This window comes from Capricornis sumatraensis, chromosome 15 (genome assembly GCF_032405125.1).
Source record: "Capricornis sumatraensis isolate serow.1 chromosome 15, serow.2, whole genome shotgun sequence".
Lineage (NCBI taxonomy): Eukaryota > Metazoa > Chordata > Mammalia > Artiodactyla > Bovidae > Capricornis > Capricornis sumatraensis.
The window spans coordinates 72,290,661-72,305,535 of record NC_091083.1 but is presented as its reverse complement, the minus strand read 5'-3'; the positions used below and the strand labels follow the sequence as shown (position 1 = coordinate 72,305,535).

Here is a 14,875-nt window from a genome sequence, read left to right as displayed (position 1 = left end):
CACTGGGCTGGGATTAAACCAAGGAGCAATTCACAAAAAGTGCGGAGATTCTGGCAGGGCTCTGGTGGATGGAGAAGGCATAGGAACCGTAGAAAGGATGAGGACTCCAGAGACAGTGCCCTGGTTTTGTGCCTTGGAAGCAGCCTTATGTGAGTTACTTTAGACTCCCTGGACTTTGTAGAGAGGTTTCAAAATGCTAATGAATCGCTTCTCGGCCTTTTGGCTAAGATCAAGTGTAGTATCAAAATGCTAATGAAAAGGATGCAGGCTTTTAAATCCAATAGAAATGGGTCTAAATTTCAGTTTTTAATCTCTACAAGTTGTGTGACCTGGGGAAAGATGTCTCCCAGCTTCAATTCCTCATTTATAAAGCACCAATTGTATCGGTCAGCTTGGCTGAATTATCAAGCTTCACCAAGATCTCATTGACTTAAAACAAACTTTCATTTGTCACTAAGTTGTAGGTCCCCTGCTATGACTCTGTTCAGTGTGCTTTCTTATCCCAGGACCCAGGCTGTGATCTATTCTTGGAGCAGAAGGAGAGAGCAAGAGAGAGAGCAGAAACTTGTTCTGAGAGCTTCAAAGGGCAAAGAGCACATCTGTTTTCATCCAGTCGGTCCAAGATAGTTGTGTGTGCTTGCTAAGTCGCTTCAGTCATGTCCCACTCTTTGCAACCCCACGGGCTGTAGCCTGCCAGGCTCCTCTATTCATGGAGTTCTCTAGGCAAGAATACTGAAGGGGGTGCCGTTTCCTTCTCCAAGGGATCTTTCCAACCCAGGGATCAAACCTTTGTCTCTTGTGGCTCCTGCTTTGCAGGCAGATTCTTTACTGATGAGCCACTGGGGAATCCTGAAGACAGTCACATCACTCAATCTGTTATTAGGATAGGAAAAGATATTCTGTCTACAAAGAAGCACAATGAGTCACATGACAATGGGAGAGACTGTATAATTGGGAATATTATTATAATACAACCTGCCACATCTACCTGCAGAATCACCGCAGGAATGAAGTAAATGAAACACAAAGCACCTAACAGTGTCTGACACAGTAGACACTCAGCAAAGGCCCATTCTTATGAAATAGCCCAACTTTAACATATATTTGCAAACACAGAATTAAAATGTGATTCTCTTTGCCTTCTACCCTCCTCTTGCCTCTCAATAACTCCTTCCTTACACACTTAGGAGCATAAAAATTACCTTGTGCAAAATACACAGTTTTTAGTGGCAGGTAGACCTTGGTTTGAAACTCAGGTGTGTTGGACACTCTTGTGTGACTGGCTGAGATCAGTTGTTCTCTCTGAGCCCCAGTCTGCTCATCTGTAAAATGGGGAGAAGAGGCTGTCCCATTGGATTGATGTAAAGGTTAAATTTTGCCCAAGGAACTCAGAGCATTCTCTTTCATCAGTAGATTGTCCCCGGTTTCTGGTAAGTTCTTAGAATTAAGTGTCTTCTATTTCAGTGTGAGGCAAGAAAAGCTTATCTTCCTGCCAGATACTTAGAGAAAGTAAACCTCGGTCTTTCTCCAGTAGTTATTGCCATTCCCTTTACTGGAAGAAGACTTGGGACTCATCCCTGACTGTTAGATACATGGAATTTCTTGAAGGCCCATGGATACTCCACATTTTCCCATGACTCAATGCTTTTATTGGTGCTGGCCCCTCTGCTTGGGATGTCTTCACTTATCTCAAAGGAAATTCCTTTGGTGAATGTCCCCCATCATCAGAATTAAGTAATTATGCTTGACTCCATGCTTTTAAATCAAACTTACCCTCACTTGGTAACATATATTAGTGGGTTAGGGTAACAACTTTTGGATGTGGTTACTTGGATCAAGGGTTTCCTAGGGGATTCATTGGTAGAGAATCCCCCTGACAACGCAGGAGACGCAAGAGACATAGGTTTGATCCCTTGGTCCAGAAGATACGCTGGAGAAGGAAATGACAACCTACTCCCAAGTATTCTTACCTGGGAAATCCCATGGACAGAGGAGTCTTGAGGGCTACAGTTCACATAGGGTGGCAAAGAGTTGGACATAACTGAGTGAATGAGCGCTTGTGCACACACTTCGATCAAACCTCATCCCTCCTGCCTTAAACCCTAGTACTGAGGCAAGTAGGGGCCAGTTTGTTATGAATGAAATGCTGAACAGTACCCAGTCACCCTGAGCAATCAGAAACCTACCTGAGGTCAGGTAAGAAAGCGACATGATCATGCTTGTCCTTGAAAATGATATCTGTGACTCTGAGTGAAATGTACTGGAAGGGAGAAGGCTAAAGGACAATGTGACCACACAGGCATGAGTTGGTGCTCTTGGTCTTCAAGAAACCTTGCTGGTAAATGCTCCCATGTTTCTCAGCTGGGTTTTGTTTTGTTTGCTAGATGCCTGAGTTCCTGGGGTGCCTGGGTCTCTGGTAGATTCATTCTCCTACCTTTGAACATTTCTCAAAGTGTGATTTTCCTGTGACTGGTGCTTGTCTGTGAACTTTTGTTATCAACCCTCTGTAAAGAAACACAGAAGCTGAGTACAAGCATCATAAGCTTCAATAAGAACTTAGTATCCAAGATCATGATCATTCTTTTCTAGTAACTGATTTTTATTTTGTTTTACGCAAGTAGTGGTTGGTAATGTATGAGGATGAAATGAACAGACAATGAGTACATTCAACCAGCTCTTCACTAGAGACATTCAGGAAGCACGGACCTCGTGTTCCCTGTGATGTTCTCTCTCTCTTTTCCTTTGCTGGGGTAGAAGGGGTTTAGTTACTTTCTAGATTCTAGTGAAATCAGATTACAAACCAGTCGCGTTTCAGACACTTCTAATTTTTTACTTTGAGGGCATTTCTTGGGCCCTGGTATCCTGCTTTCTTCTAGTTACAAGCCTGCCGACATTTTGTCTGGATGGGGAGGGGCTGTTTAAATGTTTAATCCCACATTCCCACCTGCATCTCTTTCTCCCTCTTTAATTACTAGACTTTGTTTTTTAGCATAGTTTTTAGTTTACAGAAAAGTTGAGCAGGGACTTCCGTGGTGCTCCAGTAGCTAAGACGCCACACTTCCAGTGTAGGGGGCTAGGGTCCGATCCCTGGTCAGGGAACTAGACACCATATGGCCGATGAAGCCAAATAAATAAATGTTTTCAAAACTGCCTCATCTTTAAAAATCAGAAATAAAACAAAGCAAACAAAAGTTGAGTAGAAAGTTCAGAGAGTTATTCCTTCTCTGTCATGCAGTTTCCCTTACTAATTTTTTTGCACTAGTGTGGTATATTGGCTGCATTTGTAACAACTGATGAGTCAAAATTAATACCTTAGTATTATTATTAACTAAAGCCTATAGTTGACATTAGGGCTCACTCTTCATGTTGTATATTCCATGACTTTTGATAATTCCATAGTGGCAGGTATCTAAGAATACATGATCAAACAGGAGAGTTTTATTGCCCTAAAATCTCCCGTGCTCCACCTACTCATCCTTCCTTCCCTCTCCCCAAATCCCTGGCAACCTGGTCTTTTCCCATCTCCATAGTTTTGCCTCTTTTATAGAGGGTCATATAGTTAGAATAAGATGGTATATAGTGTTTTCTTTTTAAAAATTTTATTGGGTTATAATGTGTTTGCAATGTTTGTTGTGTTAGTTTCTGCTGCACAGCAAAGCGACCAGCCATATGTATACATAGAATCCCTCTTTTTGAATTTCCTTCCCATTTAGGTCACCACAGAGCACTGAATCGAGTTTCCTGGGCTGTGTAGTCCATTCTCATTACTTCTCTATTTTATGCAGAGTGTCAACAGTGTATATCTGTCAGCCCCCATCTCCCAATTCATCCCATCCCCCCTTCCTCCCTTGGTGTCCATACGTTTGTCGTGTGTTTCTATTTTTGCTTCAGTGTCTCTTTTTTTGTTCCTCTTTCCCCCAAATCTTCATGTCCTCTCCATCATCTTAAAACACAGACACACACAGACACACACACAGACACACACACACACACACACACGATTTCTCTAAAACAGGACAGAAAACCTGAGAAAATGAGAAAAGTCCGTAACTAGCCTGGCTCACAAATTTGTAAGCGTGAAAGGGTATCTGGGGGGCATTTTCTGTCTCTGCCGGCCTTCCTATCAGGACGTAGCACTGAATTTTCACCCCACTCAGGAGAGTCGGCCTCTTCTCCCTGCTCAATCTGCTCACATCCCATTCCTCTAGAAGCAAGGGCCTCTTCGCCTGCGCGGTGTCTGAGTGGTAATTACCTTGTGTCTGTTCTGCTGCCTTCAAATTATTTTTCCCACCTTCAGAGCAATTGCCTCCCACTACTTATCTCAACTGTGATCTTCAACAGGGCGCAGGGGACCTGTCTCTTGACTCTCATATTTTTACTTCTGATGTTATAAAGTCCCCTTGAACTTACATTTACAGACACCTGCAAAGCCCGCGTGCCTTCACATCAGTGGACACGTCCTGGGGGCAGGGTGTTTGCAATTACAGTACGAGCTGGCTGTGTGATCAGAGAGCTGCCAGGCGGTCGAGACCCGCCCCGGGGAGCATCTCTGATGAGTGACGGGATCATTATTATGAATGTTATGCGGGATTTCAGGTAAAGTCCTGTAGCAGGAACGCTTTTTTCCCCTTTATTCTGTCTGCTGTAAAGACAGATATACATATATTAATACATACATATATGCATAGATCCTGACACAGCCTGGCTGAAGAACAGGGAAGTGAAGTTAGCCCAAGGATTTCTCACACATTCTGGAACACTCCTTCTGCAGGGCCTCTCTCCTCTCAAAGTCTCCCCTTTTTTGCTGTCGGGTAGTCCTCTTCCCGGGAGCAAGAGTGTGGCTTAGTCTTATACAGGCCTTCCTCGGTGGCTCAGTGATAAAGAATCTGCCTGCCAATGCAAGAGAACCTGGGTTTGATCCCTGGGTCAGGAAGATCCCCTGGAGAAGGAAATGGCAACCCACTCCGGTATTCTTGCCTGAGAAATTCCACAGACAGAGAAGCCTGGCAGGCTACAGTTCATGGGGTTGCTAAGAATCAGACATGACCGAGTGACTTAACAACAGTAGTAACAACAAAGTCCTAAATTGGAGGGCTGATCTTTTTTGGCTGGCTTTTTGGTTCTAACCTCTAATAATTTATGTATTTCGTTGAGCGTAGCATTTCTCTCTATGGAGATATTTTCTTCCACTTTTTTGTCTTGCGGGGAAGATTAAAAAAAATACCGAGTTAATCCTAAATCCTTGCATCAGTATAGGGCTTCTTTGGAGAAGCCACTTTTCTCCTGCTTGTCACTGTTCTGCTGCCTTCAAATTATTTTTCCCACCTTCAGAGCAATTGGCGATGCCTACGTTCGGTGCTGCTGCTGTTGGCAATCATCCCTTCCGGCCTATTCTGTAAATCTATGGCCCTGTGGGTGGGCCTCAAGTCCCCTGAAGGAAGGAGGCACACCCAGTGTTAATCATCTGGGGACCAGGCCATGCTAAGCTGAAACATTCCATCTTAGCAGGCATGGAAAGGACCTCCCAGTCTCTCCACTTTAGTTTCAGCCTTTGAGGAGGCTTGATGTCTTTAGGGTGGTCCAGAGTGTCATGGGTTCAGCATCACTTCCTTGCTGGTGAGGTTTGATGAGAACTAAGAAAAGGCTGGTCTGCTCTGGGCCTAAAGTCAGCTGTGGGAGACCCCTTCTATCTTCTAAGTGAATATTTCTGGTTATTTCCTGCTTGTTCATTCCCTTCAGTTGGCCTAAGGCCTTTAGAAAAGACTCCTTGGAGCCTTAGAAACTTGCCTCCAAAACACTGCTGAATTCAGGGGAGGACCTCGCCTTGCCATTTCAGGGGAGCTGCAAAGAGACCAGAATGGCCCCCAAGATCAACAGGAGCAACAAATGATGTTCTAGAGTCCGTGTTTTCAAACCAAGACTCATATTTTAAAATAGTCACCATAGCCCATCATTATCCTCTGAATCTTAGAGCATCCTTACAAAGTGACACTACACTTGCTTCCATGTTGCAGATGACGAAACGGAACATTTGAGACTGTATTCCTGCTACCCGTCCGCCTTTGACATCCTCTGTTTTCTGCTCTCCTTGGTGGACCTGTGCTGCATAGTAAGAGAAGAAGATGAATATTTTTGTTGAACAGTTTCGCAGCATGCAAAGTGCCATTGCAAAATTGGGAGAGTGGAAGTCTGTGTGGAGAGCAAGACAGAATTGTTTCTTCCTGTTCCCTTCTTTCTCTTTCCCTCTTCCTTTCTTCCTTTCTCTCTTTCTTTTTCTTAATTTTGAGAACAGGATGCTGCAGCTCCCAGAAGCTGTGCAAAATAGATGGAGACTAAACCACATGCCAATAGATGAAGAATGTGGGACTCAGAAATATTTCAAGCCTAAGACTGTTTCCTCTGGTGCTTTATTTTGACCAAATTCAGAAGATGACCAGGTATGGAAATGCCCAGGATGGGGAACACAATGGCAGTGAGCGCAGAGTTAAATATGGAAGGAGTCCCAAGCCCCAGGGGGCGACAATCCTTTTAAATCAGGACTTTCTGTACGTTTGCCTGGCATGTCTCCAGGCCTTTCTGGAAGTGACCATGAGGACGCCTGTGGATGTTCAAGTATCTCAGTGTATCAATTAACAGGCTCTGACAAAGGGCCAACACACTGTGGAGAATGGAAACAATTCTGCAGATGCCTTGGCCCTCTACATGATTTTACCAGCTCACAGAAAACCAAGGGAAGATTTTGATGCTTTTTTCTGCTTCAAGGATCCCAGCATTTGTTCTCTTTCTCTGTTTCAGCCACCATCACAGACCCTGATGCTCTGACAACTCCTGAACACTGGGGGTGAGGATATTCATATCTGAGGACCTCGACTCCACGGTGGGAAGGAATTACCTGCGAAGCGTGGTCTTGGAAAGAAATTCTCTCAGAGGTTGTGTGAGGACAAGCCAAGGAAACATAAGCCATAGCTCTTTGGAATCGTAACAATATTCCAAGACAAATGTTCCTCGGAGGCTGGGGTTTTTTCCTACGTCTGTCACACCCTCTGGGTGTGACATGGGGGAATGCTCTTCCCCTCCCTAAGCCACAGATCCTCATCTATAAAGAAGGGAACTTGGAATGCGAAGAACCCCAATATCATGCCTTGAATGGAGACATGTCAGGAATGCAGAAGCTCAGGCTGGTTGGGAAAGGATGGACCCAGGTCGGGGCAGGGCTTGTACTGAGTGATGAGCAAGGGGTGTGGTGACCAGGACGTGAGCCATTCCGGAAAGAAGGTCTAAAAATGTCTGATCTGGGGGCCTGAGACGACAGGAGGGAGTCTCCCTGGAGTGGCAGTCAAGCCAGGTCAGGCTCTGGGCAGGCTGCCTGGCTTGGGGAATGGCATCGATGTGTGGGGAGAGGCCGGACAGGTGTCAGGGCCCAAGCCAAGAGGACTGGAGGTCAGGACGGTGCATTCGTACTAAACTAATCGACTGAGTACAAGGCAGGCCCAAGTCAAAATCCATTCACCCAGGCAACACAGCATCACTGGGTGACCACAAAGAGACCCAGTTTTAAGACAAAGAGTTGGACACGACTCTTACAAGATGAGTTTAAGACAACAAGAGTAATTCTAGGCTCACTTGCTTTCTCAGGGCAAATAGAAGTCTGTCTTGGCTGGAGAGCTGGAGAAGCTGGACAGACTCCTTTAGAGCGGAAATATGGCATTTTCATTTAATCTAAATACAAATATTAATAGCCAGCACACATGGGGTGCTTTCTCTGTGCTACACTATTCTAAGTGCTTCCCATGTGTGCACCATGGGCAGGTTGATTTTAAAGTTCGTTTTTATTAATCACTATGGTAGAAAAAAAATATGTATTTTTGCCAATATCAAATTATGATGATATCTATCCCTTCAGCTATGACCTATGTCACCGCTGAAGAATCTAGGCAAATGTATAGAGAGTGGAGAGGGGCAAATGGAAACCTAAACAGACTGAAGACTCTCAGGAAATGGGGGCCCTTTCAATGACAGCATCTGTGTGAATTTCATTGTCAGGCCTTCCTTTTCAGCAGGATCAAGGAATGAGTCATACTGAAATGTTTCCCCAGTCACTCCTGTGTCTTTCCACCACGAAGTCTATATCTCTAAGCTGGAGGTGACTGCAGGCAACATCCTCCAGCTTCTTCTACAAATGTCTCTTAGTTTCCTCTAGGTTTGGGTGTAAGTTGACTGTGGGAGAAAGCCACATGGGACATTAGAAGTGCTACTAGAAATAGTTTTTAAATGCTTTAATCACATTTGTGGGTTAGTTGCTAAGTTGTGTCCAATTCTTTGTGACCCGATGGACTATAGCCTGCCAGGCTCCTCTGTCCATGGCATTCTCCAGGCAAGGATACTGGAGTGGGTTGCCATTCCCTTCTCCAGGGGATCTTACTAAAGCAGGGATCAAACCCGAGGCTCCTGCACTGCAGGCAGATTCTTTACCATCTGAGCCATCAGGGAGTAAAAAGAGTGAAGCACATTTTCTTATAATGTTTGTTCTTTCTAATCACATTCCTTGGGAATACCAGGCACATTCAGCTTTCGAATCCTTATGATGTATTTCAAAATTAAAAAAAAAAATTCATTTTGTATTGGCATATAGCTGTTTTAAAATGTTCTGTTAGTTTCATGTGTACAACAAAGTGATTCAGTTGTGGGTGTGTATATATATATATATTCTTTTCCCATGTAGATTATTACAGAATGTTGGGTAGAGTTCCCTGTGCTATATAGTAAGTTCTTGTTGATTATCTATTTTATATTAATACAGTAATGTGTATATGTTAATCCCAAACTCAATGCAGTCCTCCCTAACCCTAATGATATTGACCCCGTAATCGCTCTGATGTTGCTCTTCCGTCTCTCTAGTCCCACTGAAAATGTCCCAGTTCTAGCCTTCAATATCTCTTTTAAAAAAATATTTACTGACTTGGCTGCACCAGGTCTTAGTTGTGGCACACAGGCACACAGGATCTGGTTGTTGTTTTTTTTTCCAGCTGTGGCATGTGAACTCTTAGTTGCAGCATGTGGGATCTAGCTCCCTGACCAGGGATCAAACCTGGGCCTCCTGCACTGGGAGTGTGAGCCTTAGCTCCTGGACCCCAGGTGTCTGACTCACGTCTCTGCTTCCCTGATTTACTCTCTTCAGTCTGTCCATCACTCCCTCAGAAGCATCATCTTCTCGCTCAGAATAGCCATAGGCTCCTGTAACCTGCAAATCAATACCCAGAACCCACATCCCACATCTAAATCCCCTAAGAACTCCCCTAAATCCCCTCTCCAATCTCAGCTTTCATTCGAGTTCCATGCTCTTTGAGATCAGCAGATATGATCATGTTCTCAATGTCCCTAACTCAGTATCTTCCATATGTCAAAAATATCCTTTTCCCTTCTCCATTTGTGAGTAATTAATATCAGAAAGTTCATCCTCCTTTTTAGTGATCAAATCAAAGGCAAACCACTCTAAGAAGGGTTCTTGTAACTCCAACCTCACCTCATAACTAGTAAGGATCACACCCAACTCTAAGTCCCCAGTGCCAACCTTCTTACTTCTATTTTACTTCCTCTGAGAATTACAGGTTTCCTTGCTGAGAGTAGAGAGTACCTGTGAGCCTTTTGTAAGCTGGAACAACATTAAGTGAAGAAGCAATTATCTTAGGACACATCTTGTTAACCGAGGCATAAAATAGAGATAAAACAGAGATGCTATGACAGCTTGACGCTGAGATGCTGAGTGTCATTCTTGAGGAAGGTGCCTTGGTGGTAGCTCTCTCTCTGCTTGGGGTGCATGCTGTCTCTAAAAGACTTACTGCCAAACCAACACTGAATTCTATTTTTACTTTATGTGTTTTTGGTTTTTTTTTTGTAAAAGTGAAAATTCTCTTGGGATTTCCTTTGGTTAGTGAAAACAGGTTCTAATGTAGGTCTTTCATAAAGTGAACTTTTGAAAAGCGGGAGAGAGCTGTATCTGTGTTTGTGCCTACATTAACCACTGGCTGGGAACTCCATGAATGAATCAGTCACAGTATTCCAAACTGAAACTGCCCCAGCACCCAGGAAATTCATGGCAGCATGATAGGCTGCAACAAAGAAGCCAGTTCTTCATCTCTATTCATATCTGCACTCCTTGTCTTATGATTTCAAAGTGCCCACCCAAGGGGCATTGCCTGTTTCCAGGTGCTTTCTTGCAGCTTGCCATAATCTTACATGCCTGGGCCAGCCTGCTGGAGGGTACGGGATACATGGAACAGAGCAGAGCCACTCCACTTTCTGCAGTTAAGATCATTGTAGTTAAGTTAGATGTGTGAGCGAACCCAGTCAAAAATCAGTAGAGTCTCTAGATTACTTCCCAACTTACCCAGAAGCAGAAGCAAAAAATTCTTTTATTGGATGCCACCAAGGTATTGTGAATGTTGGCATTATTCTAGCCAGACATAACTGATGCAGGTGAACCAAAATGCATCCAGCCATCTGCAGGTGTCAGTAGATAGCAATTCTCCTCCCTTAAAGTCTTAGATACAATGATGAAAAAAAAAGAATACAGACATATATGTACATATATATATATATGGCATTTACACACACATATATATACATACACAATTGTACCAAATTTTATGTGTAGTTAGATTAAAATACTATATATGCACACATACTATAAATATAAAACACACATATGTACGATGTTGCTATACATATATGACATTTGTGTATTTATATAGATTTGTGCCTAAAGGCGCACATAAGATGTTGAGGTGAACTTCTGGAGAATAGGACAGGGGCATGAGGTAAGGGAGAGAATTTAGTTTGTGTTTTATTCTTTCACGTATTTCTCGACCTTATAATGAATATATCATAATTTAATAACTTACCATCTAATTAAAATAAGTAAAACAATTCATGCTAACAGTAGAAAATTTGTCTGTAAGGAAGAATAAAGCAAATGTTTTTAAAACCTCGCATGCATATTCTTTATGGATTCTCTCATGAGATGACACACAGACTATGTTTTTGTCAATTCTTTTAACATTTCGTCTTTACTCTTTGAAATTTTAATCAGTTTAAATCAAATTAGGTCAATTATACGAGGTAAGTGATGGTGGGGGGTATTTTGTCTTTCTCTAAACCCCAGAATATTTAACCCATCATCCATGCCATGTTTATTTAATAATCCTACCCCACACTTTGAATTATTTAATACTTGTATTTTTTATTCTGCATTTGAATTACTGTAGCTTTTTAGTATGTTTTGACATCTGGTAGGGCAGATTTCGCGTTTTCCATTTTATTTTGTTTTTACATTTTGAGTCACTTTCATGCGTTTCTTTTGTCTAGCTGAATCAGAAACAGGCTGTCAAGTTTTCAGCAGAGATACACACAGACTTTTGAACTTTTTGTCTTTCACTAAGATTTGAGAGTTTCCTTTCTTCCTCCTCCTCTTCTTCCTCCTTCACCTTCTTTTTCTTCTTCATTCTTCAGTGTTGTTTAGTTGCTAAGTTATGTCCAACTCTTCTGTGACCCCAAGGACTGAGGTCCACCAGGTTCTTTTGTCCATGGGATATTCCAGGCAAGAATATTGGAATGGGCTGCCATTCCCTTAATTTTTTACTTTCTTTTAAAAATCTGTACTTCTCTCTCACGCCCCCCCTTCTCATCCTTCTTCATCATCCTCATTTCTTCATCTTAATCTCCATCTCTTTATTGATTGCTATTTACATGATAAATATTCAAGCATACAGAAAATAAAAGTATCAATCAAAACACAACAGGTTGTATTTTGTGTATGCAATAGGTATTTTAAGATGGAGATCTAGAATGTTACGGAAACAGGCATATTCCTCTACCCAAATTTCCCTCCACAATTATGCAACTGGAGTATAGTCTGTCTATGCATGTATTAACCTTTATTTTCACAATACGCATTTACTCATAATCATATATAGCATTGTTTTGTATATTTAAAACTTTTGTACAAAATGCTCCATGCTAAGCATATTCTTTTGCATCTTAATTGTGTCTAGGGGAGGGATGACAATAGTATGTAACTTTTCTTCATAATTTACTCTGAGCTATTCAGAATATTTTCATGGTCTTGATGCTAAATTTAGGCTTCCCAGAAGCTCAGTGGTAAAGAATCCACCTGCTAATGCAAGAGACGCAGGGGATGCCTGCTTGATCCGTGGGTCGGGAAGGTCCCCTGGAGTAGAAATGGCCACTCATTCCAGTATTTTTGCCTGGAAAATTCTATGGACAGAGGAGCCTGGAAGGCTATAGCCCATGGGGCCAAAAAGAGTCAGACATGACTGAACACAGCATGGCATGGCAATGCTAAATTTACTTGACTCAAATTTTGTTGATGGCTAGTGCAACCAAATACCAGATGAGATCAGTCTTCTCCTGCTGAATTCTGATTTCATCATGTCAAGCTGGTATTCAGACTATGAGGGAACCTGTTCTGTCTGGAGAATGCGCATGCTTCAGCTTCTCCTTTCCTATTAGGGAATTCCTGTCGGGAGTCTTTTCTGTGATCTTCATCTCAAAGGCTAGTCCCTAACCACTGCTTGGTCCCTATACATCCCCTGACCATTGAGCAGAGGAAATTTTGCCCACTTGAGCAGAATTGTGGTCACAGTCTTACCCTGAACTTGGTACCAGTATAGTACAACTCTTAAGCCCCTACATTATGCACCAAATAGATTTCCCCAGATGTGTCTCCATAAACATCCTCAGCCTCATCTTAAACCTAAATTGAACCTGTTGTATTCCAGACTGGCTGTTGTCTCAGCAGATAGTAGGTTGACCACAAGTTTTGTTTGGGTTTTCCCATGCAATGTAACTGGAAAACTCAAATGAAAATTTTGACCAATCCTATATTTTTGTGCTACAGTGATTTATCTTGTTTTCATGTATTTCTTTGAACTTCTACCACCCCTAGAATCCAGATTCTTTTTCTCCGGCTTCTAACATCCTGGTTCAGTCAGATACAGAAACTATACTGAGATGGTAAAAGCAATTTTTCCCACATCATTACCATGAACTACTGGTAGTGATTTCATGAAAAAGCGGTGTTAAGAATAATTTAGAGGTAATAACTGGATTTGTTCAGATTGGGTAATGTCTGTCAGGGGCAAGGGGATCCTTATGGTCTTGCTATTACTTGTCTTCTGCCACCCAAGATGAGAACTAATGATTGTAAAACTTTTGACTATAAGCAAATACACATCCAATCAGGGAGTAAGAAAACAGCAAGCTACAAAAACAAAGTAAAAATATAATTGTTTTCTATGTGTAAAGTAATCACACTATAGTGGGTATACAGGGGTGGAAAGGTGGAGGACAGTCCCTAAAGTCATTTCATTTGGCATTTCATGTCTTCCAAAGATGGTTGCCACTGTATCTCCCATATCTCAGGCTCATCTGACACACTGGAATTCTACCCCATCAAGAGGTGGTGTCTATGTCGAATCCTCTTGAGTCTGCCTGGGTCTCTGACTGCTTCAATACATGGTGTACAGTAGAAGTGATGCAATGTGGCTTCTGAGGCTAGATTATAAGAATGCCACACCATTCATTTTGCTCTTTGAGGGATTCTCACTCTTGGAACTCAGCCACCATATTGGTAGGAAGCTCAAGCATCTATGGAGAGGTTCTCACAGGGAGGAACCAAAGCCCGCTGACCCACAGACTGGGTTGAGTTTCTGGGCCAACACTCATCATCAACTTGCCAGTGATGTGGGTGAGACATCTTGAAAGCAGCTCCATCAGCACCAAGTCAGTTGCCAAAGAACACCATTTTCCTAGCATCTTTCTTCCAAGACTGCTGTAGAGCTAGTTTGGAAGCTGTAGTTCGGTTCTGAAGATTGAGGATAAGAAAGCATTATTCAAGTTCTGGTTGATGCAGCTGCTGAAGTAGTCTCTTGTGGTGATTTTTTCCTCCAGGAATCCTTGACTATTTGCTCACGTACACCCTAAGCCTTCTTACGTCAGCATCCTAAGGATACTTCTTGTGTGGTTCCTTACTGTTCTCTAGCCTCCTCAAAGTGTTCCTTTTGCTGTCAGCAAAGTTTTCATGCTTTTTGCCAATGTTCCTTCAAAGGTACAAATTCAATATCACTAAGTGTTCAATAAAGCAATCAAATAAAGTATTGCTAAGATGTGTAACAGAATTCACATTAAAGCAAGACCTTGTCCATTAAGAAAAACAGATATAAATGAATGCCTTGAAAATTCATGAGTAGAAATAAAAACTTCTGCTTTTATGTAAAGTGTGGTCTTTTATCTTTCTTGATGGGAAAAATATCTAATTCATACATGGCAACTCAACTTTTAAAATTGCTTGTAAAATCCAGGCAAAATCAACTACAACTAGTGTCAAGACTGAGGAAGGTGAAAGTCCCTGTGTTTGACCCAGGGCAGACTAAGTTTGGATTTATGTGTTTATTCCTCAACACCACAAGTTCAGGGGCATCTTAATAAAGCATGATGATAGTGGAATGAGTTCCCATTCAAAGCAGTGAACTCCTGTTTTACTAGAAGCCAAAATGTTCTCCACCAGAAATTTTTTATAGTTCAGAGGAACAAATTCATTTTTAGGCCCTTTCAAACACTGTGATATTCTATATTAGAATTTAATCCTGGGCCCAAGTGCCAGTTCTTCACTGTGCCACACAAATCATCTTCCTGGGGACCAGGTCTTCCAAGAACATAGCGATCCTCATGCCTCAAGTGTGAAGCATAGGTATCTTGTTAACAAGGAGTAAGATCTGAATTTTCATAGGCAAAGTACTCAGATGTGCAAAAATGTAACTTTATTAATTTTATTATTAGTGAAGCTAGCTGAGGTCTT

General features: G+C 42.2%; 1 pseudogene; it reads left to right on the top strand.

Annotated features, from left to right (window-relative positions):
• Positions 1-203: 203 nt before the first annotated feature.
• Positions 204-360, top strand: LOC138091938 (U2 spliceosomal RNA; annotated as a pseudogene).
• The last annotated feature ends 14,515 nt before the right edge of the window (positions 361-14,875 follow it).